Here is a 14414-nt window from a genome sequence, read left to right on the forward strand (position 1 = left end):
CCTACTGACACCTTAATCTTGTACTTCTAGCCTCCAAAACTGTGAGAAAATACATTTATATTGTCGAAGCTATCCAAGCTGGTATCTTGTTATGGTGACCCTAGCAAAAGAATACAGCTATAATTATTTGCCCTCACAGTTAGGCTTATTTGGCAATCTCAATTTATTTAATCCAGTTATTGGTCTGTTATCAAGTGCTTTCTGTGGTGTGAAATAAGGTGATCATTTAGCTATGGCAGTAGGTTGTGGCAGGGTATGGAGTGGTATGCCATAGCTTTTCAGAGAAAGTACCTACGGGTGTTGGGCATACAAATTAAAATCTGAAGGGACAAGATGCAGCTTTCTTCCTTGCTCCAAAGCTGCTCTGCAGAGGGCTTCTAAGAATCCTAAACTTGAAGTTAAATTGAGGTCACCTACAAAACAAGATGAAAAGCGTGAATTAAAATGAACTAGAACTAACTGAATTAAATTAAAATATTGAATTAAAATGTATTATAACTAAGATTTAAATCAAGTATTAGCTCCTGCCTGCTGCAGAAGTTATCATAGGAATGGAAGTGCTAACCTCTTGCTTTTGTTCAAATCCTGGATTTCCACCTGGGGTAAATATATTAGTCCTGCATTTAATTCTCTTCAAAGAGACATTTGCATTATTGTTCTCATTAAAAAAAACAATCTCATGTAAGTCTTGTCATAGTGTGATCTTTAATTAGTTTAAAGGGCTCCCAATTATTTATTAGTTGTAGGATGTCAAAATTTAATGATAGTTTTATTCATTATTTTTAAGATTTTATTTATTTATTTGTCAGAGAGTACAAGAAGTGGGAGCAGCAGGGAGAGGGAAAACCAGGCTCCCTGCTAAGCAAGAAGCCTGATGCAGGACTTAATCCCAGGATCCTGGGATCATGACCCGAGCTGAAGGCAGACACTTAATCAGCTGAGCTACCCAGGCATCCCTTAATGATAGCTTTATATAAGATTTTCTGTATAAATGTAGAATGTCAAGATTTGTTGGCATTTACAGTTCTAAAAAGAATAAATACTATAATGATTTTAATAATTATATAGAGAGCATTTATTATGTGAAATTGTGCTCATGTCTGTGGCATATTCAAAGACTAAACATATATAGACTTTATTGGAAAGATAACTATGTAATCAAGTGAGTATTGTATAGAATAGAACGTGTTAGATGGAATTTTAACCAGTTATTAAAGTTCTGTAGGAGGCAAAATAGGGTAACACAATAAAGGCTATGTGTGTACATGTGTGTATGTGTGTATAGTATATATATATATACATGTGTGTATGTATATATATGGTATGATGTTTTCTTTATAATTTGTAAAGAATTTTTAAATAACCTACTTTTAAGCCTCAAAACATCCTGGTATGGTAAGAGGGTAACGTATTATCAAATGAAGACATAACATAACAAATGAAGACACAGGTGCTCAGAAACCTGTTCCTTTAATTTCTGACCTAGTGTTTCTCCATTCTCTCTCCTCTGTCAGATATTTAAAGTGGCCTCTATGTGTAGAAAAAGCAATTGGTATCATTTCCTGGAAGAACCCCCAGGCTGGCAGGCACGGTAGTAATGTCTTGGTTAACGCAGGTATATACTGGGAGTGAGAGGAGACTTTTTTGTCAAGGTAAAGCTATGGGAGTCTCCCCCTTGAGGCTCAAGAAGGTCAAGCCTCCTGTTGCAAAAGGGATATGTTGGGGAGGATGGACCTACACATCCTAGAATGCCTTGCTATACTTTTTTGGAGGTTTCCGTATTTGTTACATAAAATATGACTCCTCTCCCCCATTCTGTGTTCCACCTCATTAATAACATTTTCACTATTTTGTGTTCACTGCCACCCATTATTAGGTTACAGATTTGTTGAAGATATAAACTATGTCTAATCCCTTATCCATAACTGGATTCCACTGTAAAACACCCTTTGGATAGCTTTCAGTGACATCAGTCAGCTTTCTGAAGCACCATAATTGTTTGTTGTTGACAGTTTGTTAATGTTAATATCATTGTAGTGTTTGTAACCAGAAAAATATGAATGGAAATGCTTAATAATTACTTTCTATTTCTTGTATCTAGTTTTTTTTTTTTTACCAATTTACTATTTCTTGTATCTAGTTTTTTACAAAGCGAGCACAAGTTCTTTAGTTTTACACATGGTAAAACGAAGCTCCTTCTAAATTCATTTTCCTCTTGAACTCAGTCTCCACTCATCCATCTTCTTTCATGTTTTACATTCAGTCCTTTTCTCTTTAACCCTCCACCTCTCTCATTCATCAGATGCTCTCTTTTCCCCATATCAGGAGAAATGCGTGGTAAGTTGAGAAAGGACTCAGATTTTTAAAACCTCTCTGGGCTAGAGTGCTGCTTGCACAAAGCCACTGCTAAGCATAGCAGCATTTCTAGTTGGTTACTATAGAGACCATCAGCATCAGATGGAGCCTCCCTTGACGGAGCTAGGCAGGGAGTGGCCTCGTGAGATTGGAGGCCTCATATGCAGGGTCGTGTGGAAAAGGCCAAAAACTGGAAAGGATAGGAAGGGGGAAAGTTTCACAAATAAATGAGTTCATAGGGAACTGACAGATTTTAGGCTGGTAGAATCTGTGCCGCCAAAGCCCTGAATCCAGCATATGAAGAATCTACTTTTAAGAACCCCAGTATAATTACACAGTAATTTTTTTTTTTTAAGTAACAGCTATGCTGCTATGAACATTTATGTACAAATTTTTGTGCAGGACCTATATTTCCATTCCTTTGGTTACATGCTTAATTAAGAGTGGAGTTGCCGGGTCATATGATAACTCCTTTTGAGGAACTACCAAGCTGTTTTTCAGTGACTACACAATTTTACATTCCCACTAGCGAAGTGTGAGTGTTCCAATTTCTCCCCATCCACACCAGTGCTTATTATATCTTTGTGATGATAGTCATGGGTGGTATGTGAAGGTGGTACCTCATTGTGTTTTGACTTATATTTCCCTGATGGTGAAAGCTGTTCAGCATTTTTTGTTTGCTTATTGGCCATTTGTATATCTTCTGTGGAGAAATGTCTATTCCAATCCTTTGGTCATTTGAACAATTGGGTTTTTGTCTTTTTCTTATTGAGTTGTAAGAGTTCTTTATATGTTCTAGTATATGCGCTGCCAAAGCGAGCACAAGTTCTTTATATATTCTAAATATAAGTCTCTTATCAGAGACTTTCAGAGACTTGTATATATCAGTTTAGAAAAATTTTCTGCCATTCTGTGAGGGTTTTTTTTCCTTTTTTTTTTTTTTTTTTTTGTCATCGGTAGCCTTAACTGCCCAAAAGCCTATAATTTAGACAAAGTCCAATTCATCTTTAGCTTTTCTTTTTTAATTTATTTTGCTTTTTTTGCTTTTCTTTTGGTGTCAGTTCTTGAAAACACTGCCATTATAATCAAAGGTCATGAAGATTTACACCTGTTTTGTTTATTTACATGAAGCATTTTATGTATTTACTTTATTTCTGTTTTCTTCCAAGGATTTTAATAGTTTCATTTTTTTAAAGTTTTTAAAATTAAAATAGTCAATGTATTTAAACTTAAAAAAAAAAAAACAGAACAAAAAACAGCTCACTCATTTCTCCCTCCATACCAATTTAGTTTGGCAACCACCAATCTATCTGTTGTTTTATGAGCTTGAGTCTCTGTATCTATGAACTTTTTTAGAGTCCACAAGTAAGAGAGATCACGTAGTATTTGTCTTTCTCTAACTAATTTTGCTGAATATAGTGCCCTCAAGGTTTATTCCTGCTGTTGGGAATGGCAAGATTTCATCCTTTTATGGCTAAATAATATTCCGTTGTGTTCATATGCTATAGTTTATTTATCCATCAACACGGGTTGTTTTCATGTCTTGGCTATTGTAAATAATGCTGCAGTGAACATGGGAGTACATGTATCTTTTCTAGTTAATGTTTTTGTTTCTTCAGATAAATACCCAAAGTAGAATTGTTGGGTGGTTTTCCTCTAAGAGTTTTATACTTTTAGCACCTTATATTTAAGTCTTTGATCCAGTTTGAATTATTTTTTGTATATGATGTGAAGTACGGGTCCAAATTCATATTTTTGCATGTGGATGTCTAAATTCCCAGCAGTATAATTTGAAAAGACTATTCTTTCCCCCAAGAATGAATTGACCATAAAAGTATGGGTTTATTTCTGGACAATCAATTCTGTTCTGTTGGTCTATATCCTTATGCCATCACCATATTGTCTTGATTATTGTAGCTTTGTAGTAAGTTTTGAAGTCAGGAAGTGTGAGTCTTCCAACTTTGTTCTTTTTCGAGATTATGTTGGCTACTTGGGATTCATTGAATTTCCATATGAATTTTAGCATCACTTTGTCAGTTTCTACAAAGAAGATAGTTGAGATTTTGATAGGGATTGCACTGAATCTGTAGAACCCTTTGGGGAATATTGTCATTTTATTTTTATTTATTATTTCTTTAAGATTTTATTTATTTATTTGACAGACAGAGATCACAAGTAGGCAGAGAGGCAGGCAGAGGGAGAGAGGAAGGGAAGCAGGCTCCCCGCTGAGCAGAGAGCCAGATGCGGGGCTCAATGACCTGAGCCGAAGGCAGAGGCTTTAACCCACTGAGCCACCCAAGCGCCCCCGGAATATTGTCATTTTAACAATATAAAGTCTTCCAGTCAATGAACATGTATGTCTTTTCATTTACTTAAGTCATCCTCAATTTCTTGGGGTTTCACTGGGTTTCGGTTTCACTGGACCTCGGGGAAGAATGTGCGAGCCCCCGGCCACAGCAGGCATTGGGCCTGAGCCTGTCCTCTGAGGCCCCCAGAGGAAGCGCTGCCACAGGGGGAGAGTCAGGACAGTGTTCTTAGTTTTCAGTGTTTATAGTTTTCAGAGTATAAGTTTTGTTGTTGTTGTTGCTAAATTTATTCTTTATCCTAAGTGTCCTTTGTACTTATCCTAAGTATTCTATTCTTTTTGATGCTATTGTAATGGAATTATTTTCTTAATGACATTTTTGTATTCCTCATTGAAAGTGTAGGGGCGTCTAGGTGGCTTAGTCAGTTAAGCCTCTGCCTTGAGCTCAGGTCATGATCTTGGGATCCTGGGATCAAGCCCCACATCAGGCTTCTTGCTCAGGAGGAAGTCTGCTTCTCTGTCTCCCCCTGCTTGTGCTCACTCATGCTTTCATTTTCTCTCAAAAACAATTAATAGGGGCGCCTGGGTGGCTCAGTGGGTTAAGCCTCTGCCTTTGGCTCAGGTCATGATCTCAGGGCCCTGGGATGGAGCCCTGTATCAGGCTCTCTGCTCAGCAGGGAGTCTGCTTCTCCACCCCCCACCCCCACCCCTGCCTGCCTCTCTGCCTCTCTCTGTCAAATAAATAAATAAAATCTTTAAAAAAAATTAATAAAATCTTAAAAAAATAAAATGTGTAGGCATACAACTTTTAAAAATTGATTTTGTGTCCTTCAAATTTGCTGAACTCATTTGTTAGTTGTAATAATTTTTTGTGGATTCTTTAGGATTTTCTATATGCAAGATTATGCTATCTACAAATAAAGATAATTTTATTTCTTCATTTCCCCTCTGGATGCCTGTTATTTCATTTTTGGCCTAGATGCCCTTTCCAGAATCTCCAGTACAGTGTTCTTAGAAATAGTGAGAAGGAGATGCGTGGGTGGTTAGTTGGTTGAATTTCTGACTTTTAGTTTAGATTCAGGTCCTTGTCTCCCGGTTGGGTTCTAGGATCAAACCAGCATGGGACTCTGTGCTCAGTGGCGAGTATGCTTCTCCTCTTCCTCTCCTTGTGCCTTTCTCCCCTGCCACATGCTCTCTCTCTCTCAAATAAATAAATCTTAAAACAAAACAGTGAGAGTGAACATCCCTATCTTGTTTCTGATCTTAGGAAAATATTCAGTCTTGTGCCATTAAGAATGATGTTTAGTTGTGGGTTTTCTATAGATGCCCTTTATCAGGTTGAGGAATTTCCCTTCTGTTCCTAGCTTGTTGAGTGTTTTTACATGAAAGAGTATTGAATTTTGTCAAATGATTTTGCTGCTTCTATTGAGATGATCATGTGCTTTTTGTCCTTTATTAATATGAGAATGCTACATAAATTGGTTTCCAGAAGTACCTCAATCTTACATTTCTGAGATAAATCCTACATGTCTTCACTTGTGAATCTATTCTCACATTAACATATTTTTAAAACAGTATTAAAATATTTCCCTGAGGGCGCCTGGGTGGCTCAGTGGGTTAAGCCGCTGCCTTCGGCTCAGGTCATGATCTCGGGGTCCTGGGATCGAGTCCCGCATCGGGCTCTCTGCTCAGCGGAGAGCCTGCTTCCCTTCCTCTCTCTCTGCCTGCCTCTCTTGTGATTTCTCTCTGTCAAATAAATAAATCTTTAAAAAAAAAAAAAAATATTTCCCTGATATTAGCATAGCCAGTACAACCCTCTTGGTTACTGTCTAAAGTGTGTTTCTGGTAGACAACACATAATTGAATCATGTCTTTGTATTCATTCTGCAAACTGTTTTTTATTAAAGTGTTTGTTTACTTTTAACATACTTACTGATGAGGTAGGATGTTTTCCATACATTTTCCATACGGCTTATGTCTTCTTTGTTGCGGTGTTCTCCATTACTGCCCTCTTCTGTGCTTGATGTAATTTCTAGTGTATCATTTTAATACCCTTTTTCTTCTTTTACTGTATTTTTGGGAGTTATTTTCTTAGTGATTCTCTTGGGGGTTATTATAATATCAATGTATAGCCTATCTAATTAGAATTAATACTAATTTAATTTTAATAGTATATAAAAATTTTATTCTAGTATAATTCTGTTCCCTCCACCTTCTTTTGGGCTATTATTGTCATACAAATTTCATCTTTATACATTATAAGCTAATCAAAACAATTTTATAATTTTTGCTTTCTGTAGTTTTTACTTAAATCAGAAGAAAAGACTTACAAACAAAATTACATTGATACTATCTTTAATATTTACCTATGTAGTTAGTTTACTGCTGTCTTTTATTTCTTTATGTGTATTTGAGTTACTGTCTTAGTGCTCTTTCATTTCAGCCCAAAAGACTCCCCTAGTATTTCATGTAGGTCTGGTCTATTAGCACTAATTTGGTTTTGCCTGGTATTTTTACTTTACGGTAATGAAATTGTAGAGTGCGTATTCTTTTGCTCAGTAGTGTATTTTAATATTTCATCTGTATTGTGTTTATTAATCTGTACTTCGTTTTTTACTACTGTCTTATTCCACAGTATGAATATACAACAATTTCTCTATCTGTTCTACTATTAATGGACTTTCGAGTCTGTTCTGTGGGGTTTTTTCCTTCTTTAGTCTGTTGATGTGATAAATAATATCAATTGATTTTGGCTTGTTGAACCAGCCTGCATACCTCAGATAAATTCCACTAGGTCATCGTGTGTAATTCTTTTTATACATTGTTTGGATTTAGTTTGCTAATATTTTACTATATGTGCTGCCAAAGAGCACAAGTTTGCTAATATTTTACCGAAGATTTTAGCATCTATGTTCGTGAGAGATATAGGCTGTAGTTTTCTTATAATGTCTTTGTTGGGTTTTGGTATTAAGGTAATGCTGTCATAGTATGAGTTAGGAGTATTACCTATACTTCTGTCTTCTACAAAAACTTAGAAAATGGGTATCATTTCTTCCTTAAATGTTTAGTAGAATTCACCAGTGAAGCCATCTGGGCCTTATACTTTTGATTTTAGAAGGTTATTAATTATTGATTCCATTTCTTTAATGGATATGGGCCTATTCACATTGTCTGTTTCTTCTTATGTGAGTTGGCAGCTTATGTTTTTCAAGGAATTGGTCCATTTCATCTAGGTTATCAAATCTGTGGGCATAAAGTTGTTGGTAATATTTCTTCTTTTTTTTTTTTTTTTTTTTTAAAGATTTTATTTATTTATCAGAGAGAGCGTGAGAGTGAGCACAGGCAGACAGAGTGGCAGGCAGAGACAGAGAGAGAAGCAGGCTCCCCGCGGAGCACGGAGCCCGATGTGGGACTCGATCCCAGGACGCTGGGATCATGACCTGAGCCGAAGGCAGCTGCTTAACCAACTGAGCCACCCAGGCGTCCCTAATATTTCTTCTTTATCTGCTTCATGTCAATAGGATCAGTGTCCCCTTTTCATTTCTGATATTAGTAATTTGTGTCTTTTCTCTTTTTTTCTTAGCTTATCGATTTTATTTATCTTGTCAAAGTACAGATTTTGATTTCAATGATTTTCTCTATTGATTTCCTGTTTTCAACTTCAGTGATTTCTGCTGTAATTTTTATTATTTCCTTTCTTCTGCTTGCTTTGGTTTAATGTGCTCTTCATTTTCTAGTTTCCTAAAGTGGAAGCTTGTATTATTTATTTTAGATCTTTCTTCCCTTCTAATACATGCACTTATAAGCACTGTTTTCACTGCATCCCACACATTTTGATAAGTTAGATTTTCATTTTTATTTAGTTCAAAACATTTTTAAATTTCTCTTGAAATTTCTTCCTTGTCCCATGTGTTATTTAGAAGTGTGTTCTTTAATCTTCACATAATTTGGGATTTTCTAGTTCTCTTTCAGTTATTGCTTTCTAGTTTAATTATATTGTGATATGAGAGATTTATGATTTCTTTTCTAAATTTGCTATGCTGTGTTTTATTGTCCTGCATATGGTCTGTCTTGGTGAATGTTCCATGGGATCATGGGAGAAAAAAATACATTCTGCTATTGTTGGATGAAGTCCTTTATAGATGGCTTGTTCTGTTCAGTTGATTGATGGTCCTTTTGAGTTCAGTTATGGCCTTACTGATTTTCTGCCTGCTGGCTATGTCCATTTCCCATACAGGGGTGGTGAGGTCTCCAACTATAATACAAATTCATCAGCTTCTCATTTGACTTTCACTAGTTTTTACATCAAATATTCTGAGGCCCATAAATATTAAGGATTGTTATGTCATCTTGGAGTGTTGACCCCTTTTATCTTTATGTAATGTTCTTCTGTCTCTCTGATAATTTTTCTTGCCCTGATATCTGTTCTGTCTGAAATTAATAGAGTTACTCTCATATTTTTTGGATTAGTATCAGCATGGTATATCTTTCTCTGTCTTTACTTTTAATCTGCATGTCTTTATATTTAAAGTGGGTTCCAAAAAAGTGAAAGTAAAGTGGGTTTCTTACAGAGAATGTATAGTTGGGTCATTTTTTATCAACTCTGATAATCTGTCTTTTAATTGGTGTATTTAGACTATAAATGTTCAAAGTGATTATTGATCTTGCTGGATTAATACTTGCCATATTTGTTAGCATTTTTTATTTATTGCCCTTGTTCTTTGTTCCTGTTTTTATCTTCCACTTTTCTGCCTATTATGGTTTTAATTGAGCATTTTATATGATTCCAGTTTTTTCCTTTCTTAGTATATCAATTATGTTTCTTTTTAACTTTCGTAATTGGTTGCTCTAGAGTTTGCAATATACATTTATAATTAATCCAAGTCCGCTTTCAAGTAACACTAAAAATACTTCATGGGTAGCACAGTACCTTGTAACTAGCAAGATATTTCTAATTCTTCCCTCTCATCCTTTTTATTATTGTTCCCATTCAGTTCGCTTGAACATAAACACATATAAGCATACATATTTGAATACATTATTACTATTATTTTTAACAAACTACTATTGGGTGAATTAAGAATAGGAAAAACGGAAGTTTTTATTATATGTAGTCCTTCTTCATTCCTCCTTACTTTACGTAGATATGAGGTGGTTTTTTTAAGTTTATATATTTATATAAGTAATCTCTACACCCCATATGGGGCTCAAACTCACAACCCCAAGACCCAGAGTTGTATGCTTTTCCCACTGAGCCAACCAGGTCTCTTTGTGTAGATCTGAGTTTCTGACCTATATCATTTTCCTTCTCTCTAAAGAACTTCCCTTAATATTTCTTGCAAAGCAAGTCTCCAGGCAACAAATTGCCTCAAAAAAAAACCTTTTTTTCTTTTTCACTTTTGAAGATAATTTCACAAAAGGTACAGAATTCTAGGCTGGCAGGCTTTTTCTCTTGATGCTTTGAATATTTCATTCTACCTTTGTTACTTATGTGGTTTCTGAGGGGAAATTTTGATATAATTCTCATCTTTGCTTCTCTACAGGAGTTGTATTTTTCCTTTCATTTCTTTCAAAATTTTTTCTTTACGTTTAATTTTCTGACATTTAAATATGACATGCCTCCATGTAGTTTTGTGGGGTTTTTTCAATATTTTTTCTGCTTAGTATTATCTTGAGTTTTCTGGATTCATGGTTTGGTGTCTGACATTAATTAATCAATTAATGACTAATTCTTAGTCATTATTGCTTCAAATATTGCTTCTGTTCCTTTCTTTCTTCTCATTCTGGCTTCCCATGACATGCTATACCTTTTAGAGTTGTCCCACAGTTATTAGATATTCTGTTGTGTTATTTTTCACCTTTTCCTTTGTTTGCTTTTCAGTTTTGGAAGTTTCCATTGAAACTTATACTATCTTTACATCCAGAGATTCTTTACTCAGACTTGTCCAGTCTACTAATGAGCCCACCAAAGGCATTCTTCCTTTCTTTTCCAGTGTTTTTGATCTCAAGAATTTTTTTTTATTTTTCTTTTTGACTTTCCAGCTCTTTGTTTATACTAGCAGAGAAAAATTGCCAGTATTTAATGTGACAACCTGGGATGACTTTTGGAGCTAAAACTCATAAAAGTCTAGAGTCCCCCATGAATGGAGATTTTAATTCTCAAAGTTGTCCACCCTGAGCCTCTAGCAATTCACCAGTTACAGTTCAGGTTTTCTTTACTGGTTCCCATAGAGGTAACAGCCCTGGTAAGTTGTGATTCTCTGTCTGTCTTCCTAATTTGGGGGACATTGGTTTACCCTGTGACCTCATTTCTCTAATACATCTTAAAATAATTACTGATATTTCAATTTGTTCGGTTTTTTACTTATTGTTAAACAAGTGGCAGCTTGTGGCAACTTTTGAGCTCCTTAAACGCTGGACTGGAAAACAGAAAATCTCACATAGATTTTCTCTTGTATTTTCTTCTATAAGCTTTCATCTATAAGTTTTATGTTTTTCATTTAGAGCCTTTCATTCATTGAGTTAATTTATGTATCAGATCTGACATAGGCATCAAGATAGATTTTATTTTCCTTTTTGCATAAGGCTATCCAGTTATTCCAGCACCATTTATAGAACAGATTATCTTTTCTTCATTGAATTGCTTTTGCATTTTTATCAAAATGTGTGGGCCTATTGTTGGACTCTATTCCATTGTTCTCTCTGTCTTTTCTTTTTCTAATATGACACTGAATTAATTACTGTAGCTTTGTAGTAAATGTGGAAATTAAATCATGACCTCCTACTTTGTTTTTTGGTTTGATTCTTCTATTTCCTTTGCTTCTCCATATAAATTTTGGAATGACTCTGTCAATTTCTATAAAAAGAAAAACCACATTAGGATTTTGTTGGGGGGTGGTGTGTCTTGGTGGTATAGTTGGTTAAGTGTCTGACTCTTGATTTTTGCTCAGGTCGTGATCTCAGGGTATTCAGATTGAGTCCTCGTCATGTTCTGTACCCAGTGCAGTCTGCTTAGGACTCTCTCTCCCTAGGCATCGCCCCCACCGGCTTGCTCTCTCTTTTCTCTCAAATAAATAAATAAATCTTTTTAAAAAATTTTGAGTTTGGAATTGCATTGAATCTATAGACCAATGTAGGGATAATTATGAAAAATTAGGGGAAGCATCTTTAAAATACTGCATTTTTCAGGGATGCCTGTGTGACTCAGTCGGTTAAGCGTTTGCCTTCAGCTCAGGTCATGATCCCAGGGTTCTGGGATCAAGTCCTGTATCAGGCTCCTTGCTCAGTAATGAGCCTGCTTCTCCCTCTTCCTGCCACTCCCGGCTTGTGCTCACTTTCTCTGACAAATAAATAAATAAAATCTTTTAAATAAATAAAATACTGAGTTTTTCAATTCATTTCATGAACATGGAATGAATCTCTTGACTTAATTAGCTATCTTTGATTTCCTTCATCGGTGTTTTGTAGTTCTTACATACAGAACTTGCACGTTATTTTTTATAATTATTATTATTTTTTTTTTTTTTTAGTAATCTCTGCACCCAGGTGGGGCTCGAATTCATAGCCAGATCTTGCACATTTTTTAAGATTTATACCCAGATATTTCATATTTTCACATGCTATTATAAATTATATTATTTTTATTTATTTATTGTAAAAATTATTTATTTATTTGAGAGAGAGAGAGCATGAGCAGGGAGAGGGGCAGAGGGGGAAGAAACTCCCTGATGAACAGGGAGCCCAACAGTGGGGCTCTACTGGGAACACTGGGATCATGACCTGAGCCGAAGAAAGACACTTAACTGACTGAGCCTCCCAGGTACCCCAGCTTGTATTATGTTTTAATTGCAGTTTTTAATATTTTTCTAATATATAGAGATAAGACTGATTTTTGTATATTGACTTGCATCCTACATCCTTGCTATACTTTCTTAGTTCTAGTAGCTCTTTTGTACATTACTTAGAATTTTATACATAATCATATTGTCTGAAAATATAAAGTTAATTTTTTCCTTTTTGATCTGATGTTTGTCAGTTTCTTTTCCTTTATTTTACTGGCTAGAACCTCCACCAAGATTTTGAGTAAGAGTAATGAGAGCTAATCTTCTTGCCTTGTTCTGATCTTGGGGATGACGGTGGGGGTAAGCATTCAGTCTTTTATGATTAAATATGTCATGATTTTTGTAAATACTCTTTATAAGACTGAAGAAGTTCACTCTATTCCTGGCTTTCTGAGAGACTTCTTTATCATGAATAATTGTTGAGTTTTGTCAGATTTTTCTCCTGAATATAATGGCTTGGTCATTTGCTTTTTCCTCCTTATTTGATATGATATGGTGAATTATACTGGTTAATTTTGGAATGTTGAATTAGCCTTGCAGTCCCAAGATAAACCCTACTTGGTTATAATCTATTATTTTATGGATTGTTTGATTTGCTTGTATGTTTTGAGGATTTTTGCATCTGTGTTTATGAGAGATACTGGTCTGCAGTTTTCTTTTAATATATCTTTAGCTTTGGTCCCTTAATAATGTTGGCTATTGTAAATGAGTTGGGAAGTGTTCCTTGTTTTTCCATGTTTTTGAAAATTTTATGTAGAATTGGTATTATCTCTTTCATAAATGTTTGGTAGAATTCATCATGAAGTCATCTCAGTCTAGATTTTTTTTTTGTTGCGGGATTTTTAACTACATAGTCAATTTTCAAAGTAAATACAGGAGTATGCAAGCTATTTATTCCTTTTTAGATAAACTTTCACAATTTATATATTTCAAAGAATTTGATCATTTCATCTAAGTTATCAAACTTAGGGCATAGAGTTGTTCATTGTATTTACTTACTATTAGTTAAATGTCTGTAGAGTTTATAGTGATATCCCCCTTTCATTCCTGATATTTGTAACTTGTTTCTCCTCTTTTTTTCTTGGTCAGTCTAGCTTATCGATTTTTATCAACAACAATTATAAGTACTCAGTATGTGTCATATACCTTTAAAAGAGTTTTATTATATTCTATTTGAACATCCAAGACTCTGTAAGATATATTTCATTGTTATATGTTTTATAGAACATACTAGGTAACTTGCCTACAGTATTGACAACCAGAATGACAGATCCAGAATTCAAGATCCAAGTCTGTGTGACTCCAAAGCCTTTGCCTTTTTCTTTTTTTAGAGACTTTATTTGTTTGTTCATTTATTTTAGAGACCGTACACACACAAGTCGGGAGAGGGCCAGAGGGGAAGGGAGAGGGAAAGAATCTCAACCAGACTCTGCACTGAGCCCACCACAGGGCTCAATCTCATAAACCCAAGGTCATGACCTAGGCTGAAACCAAGAGTCAGATGCTTAACTGATGGAACTAGCCAGGCGCCCCCAGAGTCTTTGCTTTTGACCACTCTGGTATAAAGGATGAATCAATACCAAAAAAGACATATTAAAGGAGTCATCTTTCTCATGCTGTGACTAGGAGCAAACTTTTCGTTTTTATCATTGGACTCTAATATCTCCTGTTTTCTGTCTTTTGGACCTTCTCTATAAACAGCATATTATATAGAACCTCTTGTCAGAAGATCTTTGGAGATCTATTTGCTCCTTCTGTTCAGTAAGGGTACCTAGCTAGGAAAGAGAAAATTTGGAGACTTCTGGTTGCTATAAAATACTTAATAACACATCTTATATTTTTAGAACATAGTGAGGCCTTCCAGTGCCTGGATACCAGAAACAGTTGTCCTAATGCCACCCATTTTTTCTTAA

The 14414-nt window shown here is 35.2% G+C and overlaps 1 protein-coding gene across 2 annotated transcripts in view; it reads left to right on the forward strand.

Annotated features, from left to right (window-relative positions):
- Positions 1-14414, forward strand: part of MCM9 (minichromosome maintenance 9 homologous recombination repair factor) — a 97806-nt gene that overhangs the window by 37399 nt on the left and 45993 nt on the right. The gene's annotated exons all lie outside the window — the stretch shown is intronic.

This window comes from Meles meles, chromosome 5, assembly GCF_922984935.1.
Source record: "Meles meles chromosome 5, mMelMel3.1 paternal haplotype, whole genome shotgun sequence".
NCBI classification, from domain to species: domain Eukaryota; kingdom Metazoa; phylum Chordata; class Mammalia; order Carnivora; family Mustelidae; genus Meles; species Meles meles.